Below are 15,185 nucleotides of genomic sequence, written 5' to 3'. Positions count from 1 at the left end.
AATTTATCTGAGATATTTCAAAGAGCACTTCTTGTATTTCTATATTTATGTACACCAGCGGACGCCCGTGACTTCGTTCACAAGTAAATCGGTGGATAGTTTTTCATTGTACGGGACCCATTTCTTTAGAAGTTAGAATAGAGAGTATACTTCTCGAAAACGGGAAGGAAAATTGGTATCAAATGTTGTTTTTCTATAAGGTTTATATTTTTGAATTTACTTAATACTAGTAGCGCGATTCAGATAAAATGGATTTATTGAGTTATCTTTAAAACATATGCCATCGCGGACTGTTTTATTTATATATTTCCTCACTTAGCATCCATGCACTTACAAACTAATACATAAGCTTAGCATGCATGTCACATGGGGCCCTGTCAGGGCATTGCTAAAAATAATAATGTTACATGCAATAATAAGAGATAAAATATATTACATTTCATTGGACAAAACTAAAATAATGTAGAAACTTTTGTAGACCAATAAAATGTAAAAAATCCATTAATACATTTATTTTATATCTCTATCTTATTATGTAGCGTTAATCTTGCTACTCTTTTAAATCTACTCTGTTTCTGTTACGTAGACAAAATTAAAGTGGCTTTCAGAGCTACATTTTGCCATTACTAAAGGCCATGGCTAGCTAACGAAGTTTCCAAACACACCTCACAGGTTCACTATTGACAGACTTTGTTCAAACACTGTTGGATTTTGGACTAGAAATTGTATCTACGTAAGTACCTATTGTCAACCGACTTCAAAAAATGGGGGTTCTCAATTCGACGAGTATGTTATTCGACGTCATTTATTAACCAGTTTGGAAAACTCTTTTTTTGTTTGAAAGAGTATACTTCCAGATTAGGCCAATTTTTACAAAAGTCGGTTCAGTACTTTTGTGTTAAAGTCAAAATAACTGAAATTATTGAACAAATTTGCACATGTTGTGGCGTTTACGGTCACTATTTTGACGGCCTCCGTGGCGCAGTGGTATGCGCGCTGGATTTACAAGACGGAGGTCCTGGGTTCGATCCCCGGTTGGGCAGATTGAGATTTACTTAATTTGTCCAGGTCTGGCTGGTGGGAGGCTTCGGCCGTGGCTAGTTACCACCCTACCGGCAAAGACGTACCGCCAAGCGAAGCGTTCCGGTACGATGCCGTGTAGAAACCGAAAGGGGTGTGGATTTTCATCCTCCTCCTAACAAGTTAGCCCGCTTTCATCTTAGACTGCATCATCACTTACCATCAGGTGAGATTGTAGTCAAGGGCTAACTTGTAAAGAATAAAAAAAAAAAAAACACACACTAAAAATTAAAAATAAAAAGGCAGTACCAATAAATTAATGAACTTTAAGAGCCTATTAGGCGTAACACCGGCTTCAAACTGATCAATAGAAAGTACGATTTTATTTATCGCTTTTTATAGTAAGGCTTTGAAGTCGGTTAAATTTTTTGGGAAAAAGATTTTATGTCAACTGAAATTATCTCAATGTAATAGTGTCAATTGTCTCAATGTATGTTTGCCGACTGCCGATATGACTGTATTACAATCTAAAACAAGTTTGCTTTGTATAATAAGGCAACGTTGTTGCTATACTCCTCCTTGTTTCCAGGATGAATTTCTAAAATAACAAAAGCAATGTTTGCTTATTATTAACCTCACGTATCCCAGCTCTCAAGCTCTAAAAATATAAACATTAAAATATTTATAATATTAAAAGCACGAACAGCTTCCTCGTGGTACATACAAAGCAGAACGCGATATTTCTTTGCCAAAACACTAAAAAATTCATTGGAGTTGAATAAGAGTTCCATTGAAACGTCTTCTGAAGTTTTCTTTGCTCTATATCGTGTTTTAAATCTATGCTTAAAAGAAATACTCTCACATCGTGTACATATAAATAAACTTATAGAATGTCAAATTCTATCTTTTTAATGTTATGACTCAAATATATTTATTCTGTACTAGCGGACGCCCGTGATTTCGTCCGTCCTTAGACCTTTTTAATCCAGCCCTTACAGTAGTAGATATCACTGTAGAAATGGAGTAACTTCTCCCGTTTTCCCAACATTTTCCTTCACTGCTTTGCTCCTATTGATCGTAGTATGATGATATACTGTAACCTGCCCAGGAGTATGAATTTTCGTTAAAATACAGAAGGACAGACAAAAATTTTACTGATTGCATTTTTGGCATCAATATCGATCACTAATCACCCCCTGATAGTTATTTTGGAAATATATTTAATGTACAGAATTGACATCTCTACAGATTTATTATAAGTATAGATTATACTTTAAAATATTTCAAGAAACTTTTCACTTCTTATAGCTTCTTAAAAATAACTCTCCTTAAGGCTGATTGATTTTGATTTTTTGATTTTGGCTATAGTGAAACGTTTTCAGTTATTTACCCAATGAATTGAATTTGTATTTCGAATTTATATTATTGAATTTGTATCGAAATTGAATTAATTAAATGGTAATCTATTTAGAGCATGTAAGTATTATTTACATCCATTATTAAAGCAACTCCGATTATATTGCTAAAGTTTCAAACAGCAATTACGTAACAATATATTGTGCCTATAAAACCATTTACAGATAAATTTTAAACGGTTGTACGAACCTGCTATTTTGCTAATAAAAAAGTTCAATGGCTCAAACAGCGTATGAATTAAGGAATGAAATCCTGATTGATGTGGATACTAGAGCTTTTTCAAATGAACGATGTTCAGTGAAAATAGTTGTATTTTCGTAATATTTGTTCAAATTGTTAGTACTGAATTAGAAGTGCATATTTGCAGCTTTTATCCTTTGAAGTTTGAGAGGCTAATTAGAAAACAAAGAAAAGTATAAGAGTTAATTTTGGTTTAATATTTTATTTTTTAATTAAAAAAATTAAATTGATTAATCTACACTAATATTATAAAGCTGAAGAGTTTGTTTGTTTGTTTGATTATCGCGCTAATCTCAGGAATTACTGGTCCGATTTAGTCTTTTTGTATTAGATAGCCCATTTGTTAAGGAAGGCTATAGACTATATATTATCCCTGTATTATCCCTGTATTCTTAAGGGAACGGGAACCACGCGGGTAAAACCGCGCGGCGTCAGCTAGTTATTTTTTAAAATGAAAAACTCAAACGTATGAGCCGTTTTTTGCAGAATCGCTTAGAAAATATGTTTAAAATCAAGTGGTAACCTTGTAGGTCAATTTTCAGAGGGTATATTTGTTATCGAAGAGAGTAAATCAGGAAAATAGCTTGGAGAATGCCTCACAACCATAATTCGCTACTATTAAAAAAAAATTAATAAAAAAAATTCAACCGACTTCCAACTCAAAAATTAACTTAAACTAAAAAGCAATAAATAACTATCTTTCCTATGTGCTACCTTCTGAGCAGTTTGAAGGCGGTGCCAAGGATGCCATCATCAAATCCTGACATGATAAAAAAGGGACCACCCTGGAATCTAACGCTTCATAACAAAAAAAGAATTTTTAAAATCGGTCCATAAATGACGGAATTATCGCTGGACATACATAAAAAAAAAAAACATACATACAGCCGAACGTAGAACCTCCTCCTTTTTGGAAGTCGGTTAAAAAATTGTCGGACTTGCCATGAACGTCTCATATAATACAAAATTACCCATAATATCTTGTATTATTTCATACATTTTTATTCCTGGAAAACATATTTATCAATCCATTGAGAATAACCAGGTGTATTAAATTAATGTTAGATCGCTTTCTATCTAAGAATTACGAAACGTATAGAGCTTCATAATACACAGTTAAACAATTGTTATATTTGGTACATCTCGAAGGGGAGATTCACCTTACAAATGGTCCGTATGAAATTCTCAACACGGATCCACGTTTATCTCGGACTGAGGTGATGTAATATATCAATGTGCTTGAAGATCTCGATTCATTCCTTTGTTACACAAACTGTTTTATCGTTTCTATCTTTTAACACATTTTTTGGTAAAAAGATATCGTAATACAAACGAAATTCTTATCTATACTAATATTATAAAGACGTAATCTCTGGATCTAGTGAATCGAATTTGAGTTTTATTTACAGTATAAAGTCATGTTATTTTTGAATAACATAAGCTATATTTTATCGCCGTTTTCTCACGTTAATGGGAACTATATGAAACAGCGGGGCGTCGACTGGTATTACACAAAATCACAATTATCACCTAATATACCTATTATCGCTCCTAATATCGCGTGTCTCAAACGGTGAAGGAAAATATCGTGAGGAAGCATACCAGGAAATTATCTTAATTCTCTGCGTGTGTGAAGTCTGCCAATCCGGATTGGGCCAGCGTTATGGACTATTGGCCTAAACCCTCTCATTCTGAGAGGAGACTCGAGCTCAGCAGCGAGCCGAATATGGGTTGATAACGAATACACACAACGCTTGAACCACATTCCGCGCTATCGAGTAAGTGTCTTACTCGTAGATTGTCGCATATTTTCATTTTCTCATATTATATTTTTCATAAGAATTTGTTGCTTTTCTATAGCTAAGAATAGGAATGGCTTCATTAATATTAGAATCTGGATTGATATATAAGATAAAGCGTTGATTTTAATAAATCTCGCATTCATAGTCGCATTATTCGTTTTCTTTGAGAGTAAAGAAGATTTGTATAAAAATCAATGAGTCGAACTTAAGTAACGTATAGGGAATATCGAAACTTTCTCACTAATGTAAATACAGCACTAGATCTCTAGAACAGCAGAACATTTATCTTGTTAATTGTGTGTAAATTTTCGTGTAAGATGGATGTAATGCAGTGTAGTCATTGTATAAACTTACTGCCTTGCTAGGATATAAAGGAACGCGATGAAGAGATACATTTACATTGTTTCTCTACAGTTACAACGAAAGGCTGTGACAAACAAGATCTTCCTTATTTTAAACTAGCAGAACCTCGCGGTTTCACTCGCATAACTCCCATTCCAGTGACAGTAGGAAGATGTAATATACTATAAATTACACCTTGGAAATGTAGCTTTCTATAGGTATAAGAATTTCTAAAATCGATTCAATAGTTTCGAGTTTATTCGTTACATCAAACATGCGAATCCTTCCTCAGAACAGCTGAATGTTTGCCCATCTATGCTTCTACCAATGGAAAGTAGATAGATAAGTAGGCTAGACAAATTTGAAGTTTGTGCCGTTGTGGCTCTGAGAGGTAAAGATAGGATTCGAGGGTCCAGATCTTTAATTGTCCAAGTAAGGAACGTATTTTTTTATAGTCTGTATAGTTTAGTTACTAGAATTTTTTTCAAAGGGTTGCCACGAACCTAAATTACCTACTAGCTACTAGGGTTTTTTTGTATTAAAGGTGACTTATTTGCGAGTGTTTTTAGACCTGTTTGATGAAAATCGGTTGAGCCGTTTGAAAGTTGTGGGGGGGGGGGGGGGGGTGTTTCGAAAGTAGGGAAGAATAACCGAATATCTGTAAATATACTCGAGTGGGGTCTCAAATGAAAGCGCACTGAAATAGAATATTGATGATTTGATCGAGAGTATGTAATGTAATTAATTTAATTTTTTTTTTTTACGTTATTTTATTTTTATTTAAATAATGTTATTAAAAACTAACAGACGATTTGACATTCGTTAATGATCATTAGTTAATAATTTTGAACCGACTGCCCATAAAATAATACATTCACTTTGTTGTAGACAACCTTATTTAAGGTTGTTCTTATTTAGAACTTACTTTGTACTTTGATCCTTTCATCCATCCATACTTTGAATATTTTGTGTAATGCGGCGTATAATTACAGTGAAGCATGTAGATCTGAGACGAGCTTGGGCATCCAATCCAAACACATTTTGCAATGGTTTGGTTTTGTAAAGAACAAATTGATGAGACGATAAAATTTTGTTTTATGAAAACTCGCGTGGTTTCCGTTCGCGTAGGAATACGGGGATAATATATAGCTTATAGCCTTTCTCGATAAATGGGCTATATAACACTGACAGGATTTTTCAAATCGGTCCATTAGTTCCTGAGATTAGCGCGTTCAATCAATCAAACAAACAAACAAATAAACAAACTCTTCAGCTTTATAATATTACTATAGATTTGTTACAAATATTGTGTTATTGTGTACAAACTCATTAATAATAGTAATTAGCTATCCTCAGCGATTTCACCCGCGATAAACCTTTTCCTGAGGGTATTCCGGAATAAAAATTAGCCTATGTATCATATTATATGAATGCGAAAGGTATTTAAGGTATTTTATTCATCACGAAATCTCAAAAACCGCTTGACGTTCCAAACTGAAATTTGGCAGGGAGGTAGTTTATAGATAGAAGAGGTCAGCTAAGAACGGATTTTGAGTGTGTAGTTATACTGACCAAGAAATAAACGTCTGTAAAATAGTCGTAAAGTTTTTTAAATTTTTTTTCAAAATTTCAGTTGTCTGAGCAATTTTCTCTAACTGAAAAATAAGTCCGTTACATCCTTGATCATCTACAGTTCTAGAGAGTTGTTGTAGATTGACATGAATTGATGACTACATTTAGTTACGGTTTTATAGCAGCCAGGTGTTGCGAAATTCCAATCAGCTCAGTTGGTTGTTTGTAATTGAATCGGGTAGATGTTTAAATTAAATTACACTTTATTAACCAGGCGGTTAATTTAGCACAAACACGTTTAAAATGGTTCATTTCTATGTTGTATTTTTCTTTTATTTTTAAATTCGTGGGTAATTTTTTTATGTAACTGAAGGTATTTACAGCATAGCTGAAGGTATGCAATTGTATAGTAGAGATGAACCTTTGAGTGTCCCCAGTACCTGTAAAGAAAACCGTAATAGCCCAGTGGATATGACCTCTGCCTCCGATTCCGAAGGGTGTGCATTTTAAGAAATTAATTATCACGTGTCTCAAACGGTGAAGGAAAAACATCGTGAGGAAACCAGCATACCAGAAAAATTTCCTAATTCACTGCGTTTGTGAAGTCTACCAATCCGCATTGGGCCAGCGTGGTGGACTGTTGGCCTAAACCCTCTCATTCTGAGAGGTGACTCGAGCTCAGCTGTGAGCCGAATATGGGTTGATAATGAATCCCTGTAAAACATTGACTGGGGCTGCTGGCTGCTGGCTGTTGATTCGAACAGGAATTTCGTCAGCTTGTGTGTACTCGTACTAAGGAAACGAATTGTTTGAAATGACTATTAATAAATAAGAGTTTTACTAATTTCATTTTTGTTAATTCTATTACGTTACTGTTGATTAATTTAAGCTATAGATTATGTTTAAAATAACCAAAGTTATGACGACATTTGCCAAGCAAGTTGGAAGTAATTACGCCTCTAGAGAGCTTACACGGCGTGCGCTTCTGAAATACTTAAAGTAGTAAGTACGAAAACAATGTGTGGTGAAATTATTCACCGTGTAAAGTACTAAAATAAGTCAGATAACTTGATATAACCTACAATTTATTTTATTAGCAGACGGTTTCAATCTCAGACCAATTATAGAAGGACCTGTATCGCACTCATAGTCACGAACAAAATTGTCTGTCATTTTCTGAGGAAAACGAGCTTTGGTATATATCATATACTAAACTAGAAGTTTTTGCCCATTTTTTACACAACTCAATTCCATAAAAAGGTATTTTTACGGAGCTCTTTAACCGACGAACACGATTACAACTATTTAACGTCGATTCTATAGAGACAGTTTTTATAATCGCATTAGATCGTTGATCATATACTTTGACAGAAAAGTAACGTCTAGCGAGGCAGGTCCTATACAATAACTGGTCTGTGGTTTCAAACAATAAAGTAGTTCTAGTCTCGAGCAGCTATGAATTTTTATTAAGTTTCGCTAAGAAATTATCACTCTGAAAGTTGGTGGTGTTAGAGTATTTTACCTCGAAAAGTTATCATTTCGGGTCATTGACATTAACATCTACTAGAGATGATTACAGTTTAAAATACTATTACCTTTATCTAGTCAACAATATTGAAAAAATTTGGTCTGACCTCCAAAACCCTTCTGCTATAAAGTGAGAGGGTATGTAGTGGGTCACTATAATAATGCGATGATCGTTTTATCTTTCGATCATAAAAATTGTAATATTCTTCATAGGCCGGAAAACCGAATACAGCGGATAATGAATGTTATAAATTATTATTATCCTATGATTAAGTAGGTAATATTAATGAAATTGGTCGATATATAGCCCCTATAATAGTCTATTAGTACTTAGTAGCAACGTCGTAAAAGTCCACTCTACGAAGTAAGACGCTCGGGATCAATACTTCTAGAGGTAGTACAGTGGTTGAAAGATTTTACATTATTAAAATATATGACCATTTTATAGTATAAAATATCGTTGATTAAAATATAAAAAAAAAAATATTTAAAAAGATTCTATGTCTTTGAACACGACTAATATTACCCACTAGCTGACGCCGCACGGTTTCACCCGTGTGGTTCTCGTTCCCGTAGGAATATGGAGATAATATATATCCTACTACCTACCTCGATAAATGGGCTATCTAACACTGAAATAATTTTTCAAATCGGACCAGTGGTTCCTAAGATTAGCGCGTTCAAACAAACAAACTCCTCAGCTTTATAATATTAGTATAGATAGTATAGATATACTGGACCGAAAATATTTATTGTTTATTTAGTTTTCGTAAAGAGGTGAATCGCTGTATCCAGCTTGGCAGCGTTTGGAAAACTTCGTGACATTTTTACGCCGAAAATTCCTCACTGCCCTAAGGATGCCCTACGGATCCGAGACTTGGTCGCTAAAAATGGGCCTTATTAGAAGGCTCGAAGTCACTCAGCGGGAGATGGAGCAACCTATGCTTGGGGTTTTTCTGTGTGCTCGCATCAGAAATGAGGAGATCCGCAGACAAAACAAAGTCGAGTAGTAGCGAGTCGCAAAGCTAAACTGGCACTGGGCAAGCCACATATTTCGAAGAGCCGATGGACGTTGGGGTCCCAAGGTGCTGGAATAACGATCCCGCACCGGAAAGCGCAGTGATGTTCGACCCCCCACTAGGTAGACTGAGGACATCAAGCGGGTTGCAGGGAGCCGTTGGATGCTGGAAGACCGTTGTGCTTGGAAGTCCATGCAAGAGGTCTATGTCCAGCAGTGGACATTCATCGGCTGATAATGATAATAATGAATTTTCATGCTAAGAGGTTTTAGCACTTTTGCGAACACTATAAATAATAAACTTAGCTTAACCAATAAACTTTGCGCTTAAGAAACACAGTAAATAGCGGAAAAATATTATAAGAGTTATTTTATACTGCACATTGTGTCTTTAACAAATATTTCTCTTTTCACAATAAAGTGGTGCGAAGTTTTAGTGGAACACTCCAGTATATTCTAAGCATTACAGCGTTGCATTTTTAATAAGTTTAATGATAAAGAGAAATATGATGTTTTACATTACATGGTATATAAAGCACGTATTCCATAGCTTGCTTTGGCTCATTTATAGTTTGAATATGTATGATATGAAACAGTCTGAAAGTAATTTCAAACCTTATTGCAATCTTTTGCTCCGTTTCTGACCTTGAAACATAACAAAGCTGAGTACTTTACAATAAATAACCTTAATATACCCTCTTCTCTTTATTAGGGACGTTCTAAATGTCAGAACGGTTATTTTGTATTAAATTACGAAGTTACAAAGGTAATGCTGACGCGAGGCGACCAATTCACGTCCTTCGCAGCGCCTCTCATCCTCTGCCTTAGTTCACTTAAGCCTGATTTACTGCTTAATTTGCAAGTAAGTGAAGAATTTTGACACGTCCGTTACGTAACAATCAAAACTACTGTTACAGCAATCACACTAATATTATAAAGGCGAAAGTTTGTGTGTGTGAAAGTGTTTGTAAGTGTGTATGTTTGTTTCTCCTTTATGCTGCGGCCACTTAAGCGATTTGGCTTGGAATTTAAAATGGAAATAGATTATACTCTGGATTAACACATAGGCTAATTTTTATCCCGGAAAATTCCATGGTTCACGCGGGATTTGTGAAAAACTGAATTCCACGCGGATGAAGTCGCGGGCGTCCGCTCTCGTTTCTCTCCATTTACTCAGATAAACTGTTAGGAGTGGATACGAGAATACTTTCAGCCAAATCGCTTCAGTAGCCGCAGCATAAAAGAGGAACAAACATACTTACACACTTACACACAAACTTTCGCCTTTATAACATAAGTGTGATACATGACAAATATTAAGTGACATTGACATAGCTCAACGAGTTGCGAAACTGAAGTGGCAATGGGCGGGGCACATAGTTCGAAGAGCCGATGGACGTTGGGATCCTAAAGTGCTGGAATGGCGACCCCGCACTAGAAAGAGCAGTGTTGGTCGACCCCCCACCAGGTGGACTGACGACATCAAGCGAGTCGCAGGGATTCGCTGGATGCAGGTGGCTCAGTATCGTGATGTTTGGAAGTCCCTACAAAAGGCCTATGTCCTGCAGTGGACGTCCATTGGCTGATATGATGAAGCAGTATTGCTGTGTTTCAATGGAGAAGTAACTTAATTTCATGATAGTTTGTGAATATCTAATATTAAAAATTCTCGTGTCGCGGTGTTTGGCACTACACTCCTCCGAAATGACTGGACGGATTTTTATGAAATTTTGTATGCATATGAGAATCTGTTTTTCATACTCCTAAGTGCTAAGGATCTCAGGAACTATTGGTCTGATTTGAAAAATTCTTTGAGTGTTAGATAGCCCATTTATCGAGGAAGGTTATAGGCTATACATTATCCCCGTACTACTACGGGAACGAGAACCACGCGGGTGAAACCGCGCGGCGTCAGCTAGTAATTTATAAGGCAAAACAACGTTTGCTTGGACAGTTAGTATGAGTAATTCTATTTATTCGGTAACTGTATATTGTGTTGTGTAATGAAATTTATTATTAAAATAGGGTAATAACTTTTCTTTATCAATATTAATTAGACCTAGGTTCACACCAGCGAGAAAATTACGCTTCAATTAATGTCTCATAAATTTTACATAATATCTTGTAGCCTGTGTCTCTGGTTGCTATTAAAATTATGAGGTTAGTGTTAAATTTTGAAATGCAAATTAGGAAAAAAGTTTGTATATGCGGATGTCGAGACGCGTGACTTTTGTTTTTTTTATGGCTTCAGCACGCAGTTTGTAAAGACTCTCTGGTTACTCTGTGGTTTTAACAAATAAATTAACATTTAGATAATTTAATTTTAACATAGTATATTACTCGTATATAAGCAAAATATACTTATCTAGAATAATATTCGTATTTCCGCATTGCACCAACACTGGAACTTAATATTTGAATTCTGCTTGTTATAATAATTTGGATGCAAATTATATTATCTTGGACGTGGTCTGTTTGGATGATATGTTTCACTGCAGTACTATATACCTAGCTATGTTATATGATCTTACTATTCGAGGGAAACTAAATAGAGACACGCCCTGTTGTGGGTCATTATTATTTTGTTGTAAAATTACAATTATTTTACAAGAAAATTTAGGGTTCAAAAGAAAGTATTGAAAAATTTCATTCATCATTATCATTAACAGCCAATGGTCCACTGCTGGACATAGGCCTCTTGCGTGGTCTTCCAAACACAACGGTCTTGAGTCGCCAGCATCCAGCGGCTCCCTGCAACCGCGAAGTCTTCGGTCCACCTAGTGGGGGTCAACACTGAGCTGAGTCCAACCTGAATAAGTTTGTTGTGGGCTCTTCTCGCACCAAGGCACTTTGGAACCCTCGTAACTTAAGTATTAAATTTTCGACTTATTATTATCACCATCCTACTAATATTATAATCCTACTAATATTATAAACGCGAAAGTTTGTATGGATGTTTGGATGTTTGGATGTTTGTTACTCTATAACGCCGCTACTACTGAAGTGATTTAGCTGAAATTTGGAATGGAAATAGATTTTACTCTGGATTAACAGATAGGCTACTTTTATCCCGAAAAAATCCATGGTTTCCCGAAATTTGCGAAAACTGATAATTTTGATGATATGAATGTTTGTTACTCTTTCACGCCTCAACTACTGAACCGAATTAGCTGGGATTTGGTGTTAAGATATATTATAGCCTGGATTAACACATAGACTACTTTTTATTCTGGAAAAATCCATGGTTCCCGAGGGAATTGTGAAAAACTAAATTCCACGCGAACGAATAACATTAATACATGACGTTTCGAAAGTGCTTGTAAACGAAGCCTGTCAATTGAATTAGATGAATATTTACTATTAACCTCCATTAACATTGCATTACTACTCTTTTTTCCCCATGGTAGACATCACTGCTTTCACTTTGACCTTTCACATGTTTTTTTTTCATCAAAAAATGTTAACGAAACGTTTCTTATCAATCTCCCTCTCTGTGGGTATGCAAAAAATATGTTTTAAAGCGCCGTATTCATCAACAGGCCATTCATCCGAAGGCAAGGCGGCAGTAAGCCCCGAGATAAGCTAAAAGCCGAGATATCAAAGGTCTGCCTTTATCTGCGGTTGGCATAATACCGCCAACGATAAATCAACCAAATCCCATTAAAGTCATATATAAAAAATAAACCTTTGAAAGAAAAATTAAAAATTCTTAACGCCTGTATTCAAACCCAGTGAATCTTTGCGCGATATCGTCTGTAAATAATAAGCTAATAACATGAATTAAGTTAATTATCTTATTATTCCACTAATTAATGACTAGCCGCGGTTACACCCGCTTAGTGCCCGTTGGAATACCGGGATTAATTATAGCCTAATACATTCACAAATATGTAACAAGTAACTTTACAAGTTAGCCCTTGACTATACAATCTCACCTGACGGTAAGTGATGATGCAATCTAAGTTGGAAGCAGGCAAACTTGTAAGGAGGAGGATGAAAATCCAAACCCCTTTCGATTTCTACATGACATCGTACCGGAACGCTAAATCGCTTGGGGTGGTACGTCTTTGCCGGTTTTGCCGGCCGAAGCTTCCCACCAGCCAGACCTGAACTAATTAAGAAAACCTCAATCGAACACAGGACCCCCGTCGTGTTAATCCACCGCGCATACCACTGCGCCACGGAGGCCGTCAAAGGTGTTTATTTAGCTCATCAGGTGCTAAGATAAAAATAAATTTTAGTCTTATGAAGATCCCAGTTTATCTAGGTATATGACACTGGAGGCACTGACCTAGGCAAGTTTAATAATAATAATAATAATAATAATAATAATTTAAAATATAAAACTAAGTATTCCTATCACGGAAACGGATTACACTGAAAGAGCGAACCTAATCTGGTTTTTACCGAGAAAACGAGTTATATGCAGCATCTTTGCGCATAGAATACTAATTAGGAGTGAATTTAAAAGCAATTGCTTTTGAGACAATAATTTTATTCTTAGTTTTTTATGTATCTTTTGTTAGTTTTTATTCGGATAAAGTACCTACCTCAAGTAGGTGGGTACAAGGTATATTAAAAAGAAATATTTTATTTATTAGACAAGTAGATGATGTAAACGGATTTCATCATCATCATCATATCAACCGATGGACGTCCACTGCAGGACATAGGCCTTTTGTTGGGACTTCCAAACATCACGATACTGAGCCACCTGCATCCAGCGAATTCCTGCGACTCGCTTGATGTCGTCAGTCCACCTGGTGGGGGGTCGGCCAACACTGCGCTTACTAGTGCGGGGTCGCTATTCCCACACTTTGGGACCCCAATCGGCTCTACGAACTATACTAACTGTGTCGTCTAAAAAACTAAATTGTTAACGGATTTACAATTTAGTTTTTTGGACGACACAGGGGATATCTCACCTATGAAGTATCAATGTGAGAGTCCCTTGCCGTGGAGTTATTGCTGGTTATTGGTGGTCCGAGACACTATGGATATACACTTAAAACATTATTTTAACAGTAGTAAACCCCTGAAAAGTTCCCGTTTCGTTAAAGAAATATGAAGTAAATTTATATTTAGCTCTCTATTCATATAGCTTTTGAATGGTTAAAGATTTGTTAAAACCGGACCATTACTTTCACAGCCAATTTGCTACAAACAAATTAACAAAACTTTTCTCTTTGTAATACGAGTATTAGTGTATATGTTGTAGATTGACTCGAAAAACCCTCAGAATTCAACCCCCAGAATGTACGAGTAGTTCTATCAGCTAACTGTAAGAGGAAGGGCCAAGGGACAGTTGTTAACTTTTAAATGTCGTTACATGAAAAGCGTGTTTCACAAATTATAACTCGAGGCGGCGCTACAAGCGGGTGACAAAGCCTACGTATTTATGAAGCCTTAAAAAGACAACATTAAAAGTTATGGAGATTAGGTACTTGTACTTTACTGGGAGTGTTTATTGAGAGTTATGAGGATTTCCATTCTTCATAAACTTTTGTGAAGTTTATGAAAAATTTGCCTATTTATTTTCTTGTATTACGAAATTACAAGATAGAATTAGTTTCAAATTAAATTAAATTTAATTTAGATATTTTAATAGGTACAATAAAACATGCATTTGCATTTCGACAAAATCGTATTATTATTTTTTTGGGAAAAACTAAAACTCTACACATGTACATACATTCATACACACATGCAAACATAAATACTTCCATGTAGCGGTACACATATAGAGGTAAAATAAAAAGAGGAAAGTATAATACCTATCTATACTAATATATAAAGCAGAAGAGTTTGTTCGTTTATTTGGTTGAACGCGCTAATCTCAAGAAGTACTGGTCTGATTTGAAAAATTCTTTCAGTGTTAGATAGCCCATTTATCGAGGAAGGCTGTAGTCTATATATTATTCTCATATTCTTACGGGAACGGGAACCACGCGGGTGAAACCGCGCGGCGTCAGCTAGTTACCTATAAATTTTAAGTCGATCAACGATGGATATTACCTATTTATGATTACCGAACTAAACTAGTTATTCATATTATGTGCGCTGACATTAAAAGCACAACCAACGTACCGACAGGGAATTCCTACGATCTGATTACATATCAAATTATCCTCATTGCCATTTTCCTTAACATAAAAAATTGTGTTGGTTTGTCGATGTTTGTCCATAATGTCCATGTCCATGATGTTTAATAATAATATTAACCAAACTTCACAGGCCAACTCAGCAAT

At 35.6% G+C, this 15,185-nt stretch overlaps 1 protein-coding gene across 3 annotated transcripts in view; it reads right to left on the bottom strand.

Moving 5' to 3' along the window:
* LOC112043186 (inactive dipeptidyl peptidase 10) overlaps window positions 1-15,185 on the bottom strand; it is a 353,564-nt gene that overhangs the window by 179,599 nt on the left and 158,780 nt on the right. The gene's annotated exons all lie outside the window — the stretch shown is intronic.

Source organism: Bicyclus anynana, chromosome 2 (assembly GCF_947172395.1).
Source record: "Bicyclus anynana chromosome 2, ilBicAnyn1.1, whole genome shotgun sequence".
In the NCBI taxonomy this organism is placed as follows: domain Eukaryota; kingdom Metazoa; phylum Arthropoda; class Insecta; order Lepidoptera; family Nymphalidae; genus Bicyclus; species Bicyclus anynana.
This window is presented reverse-complemented; position numbering and strand designations above follow the sequence as displayed.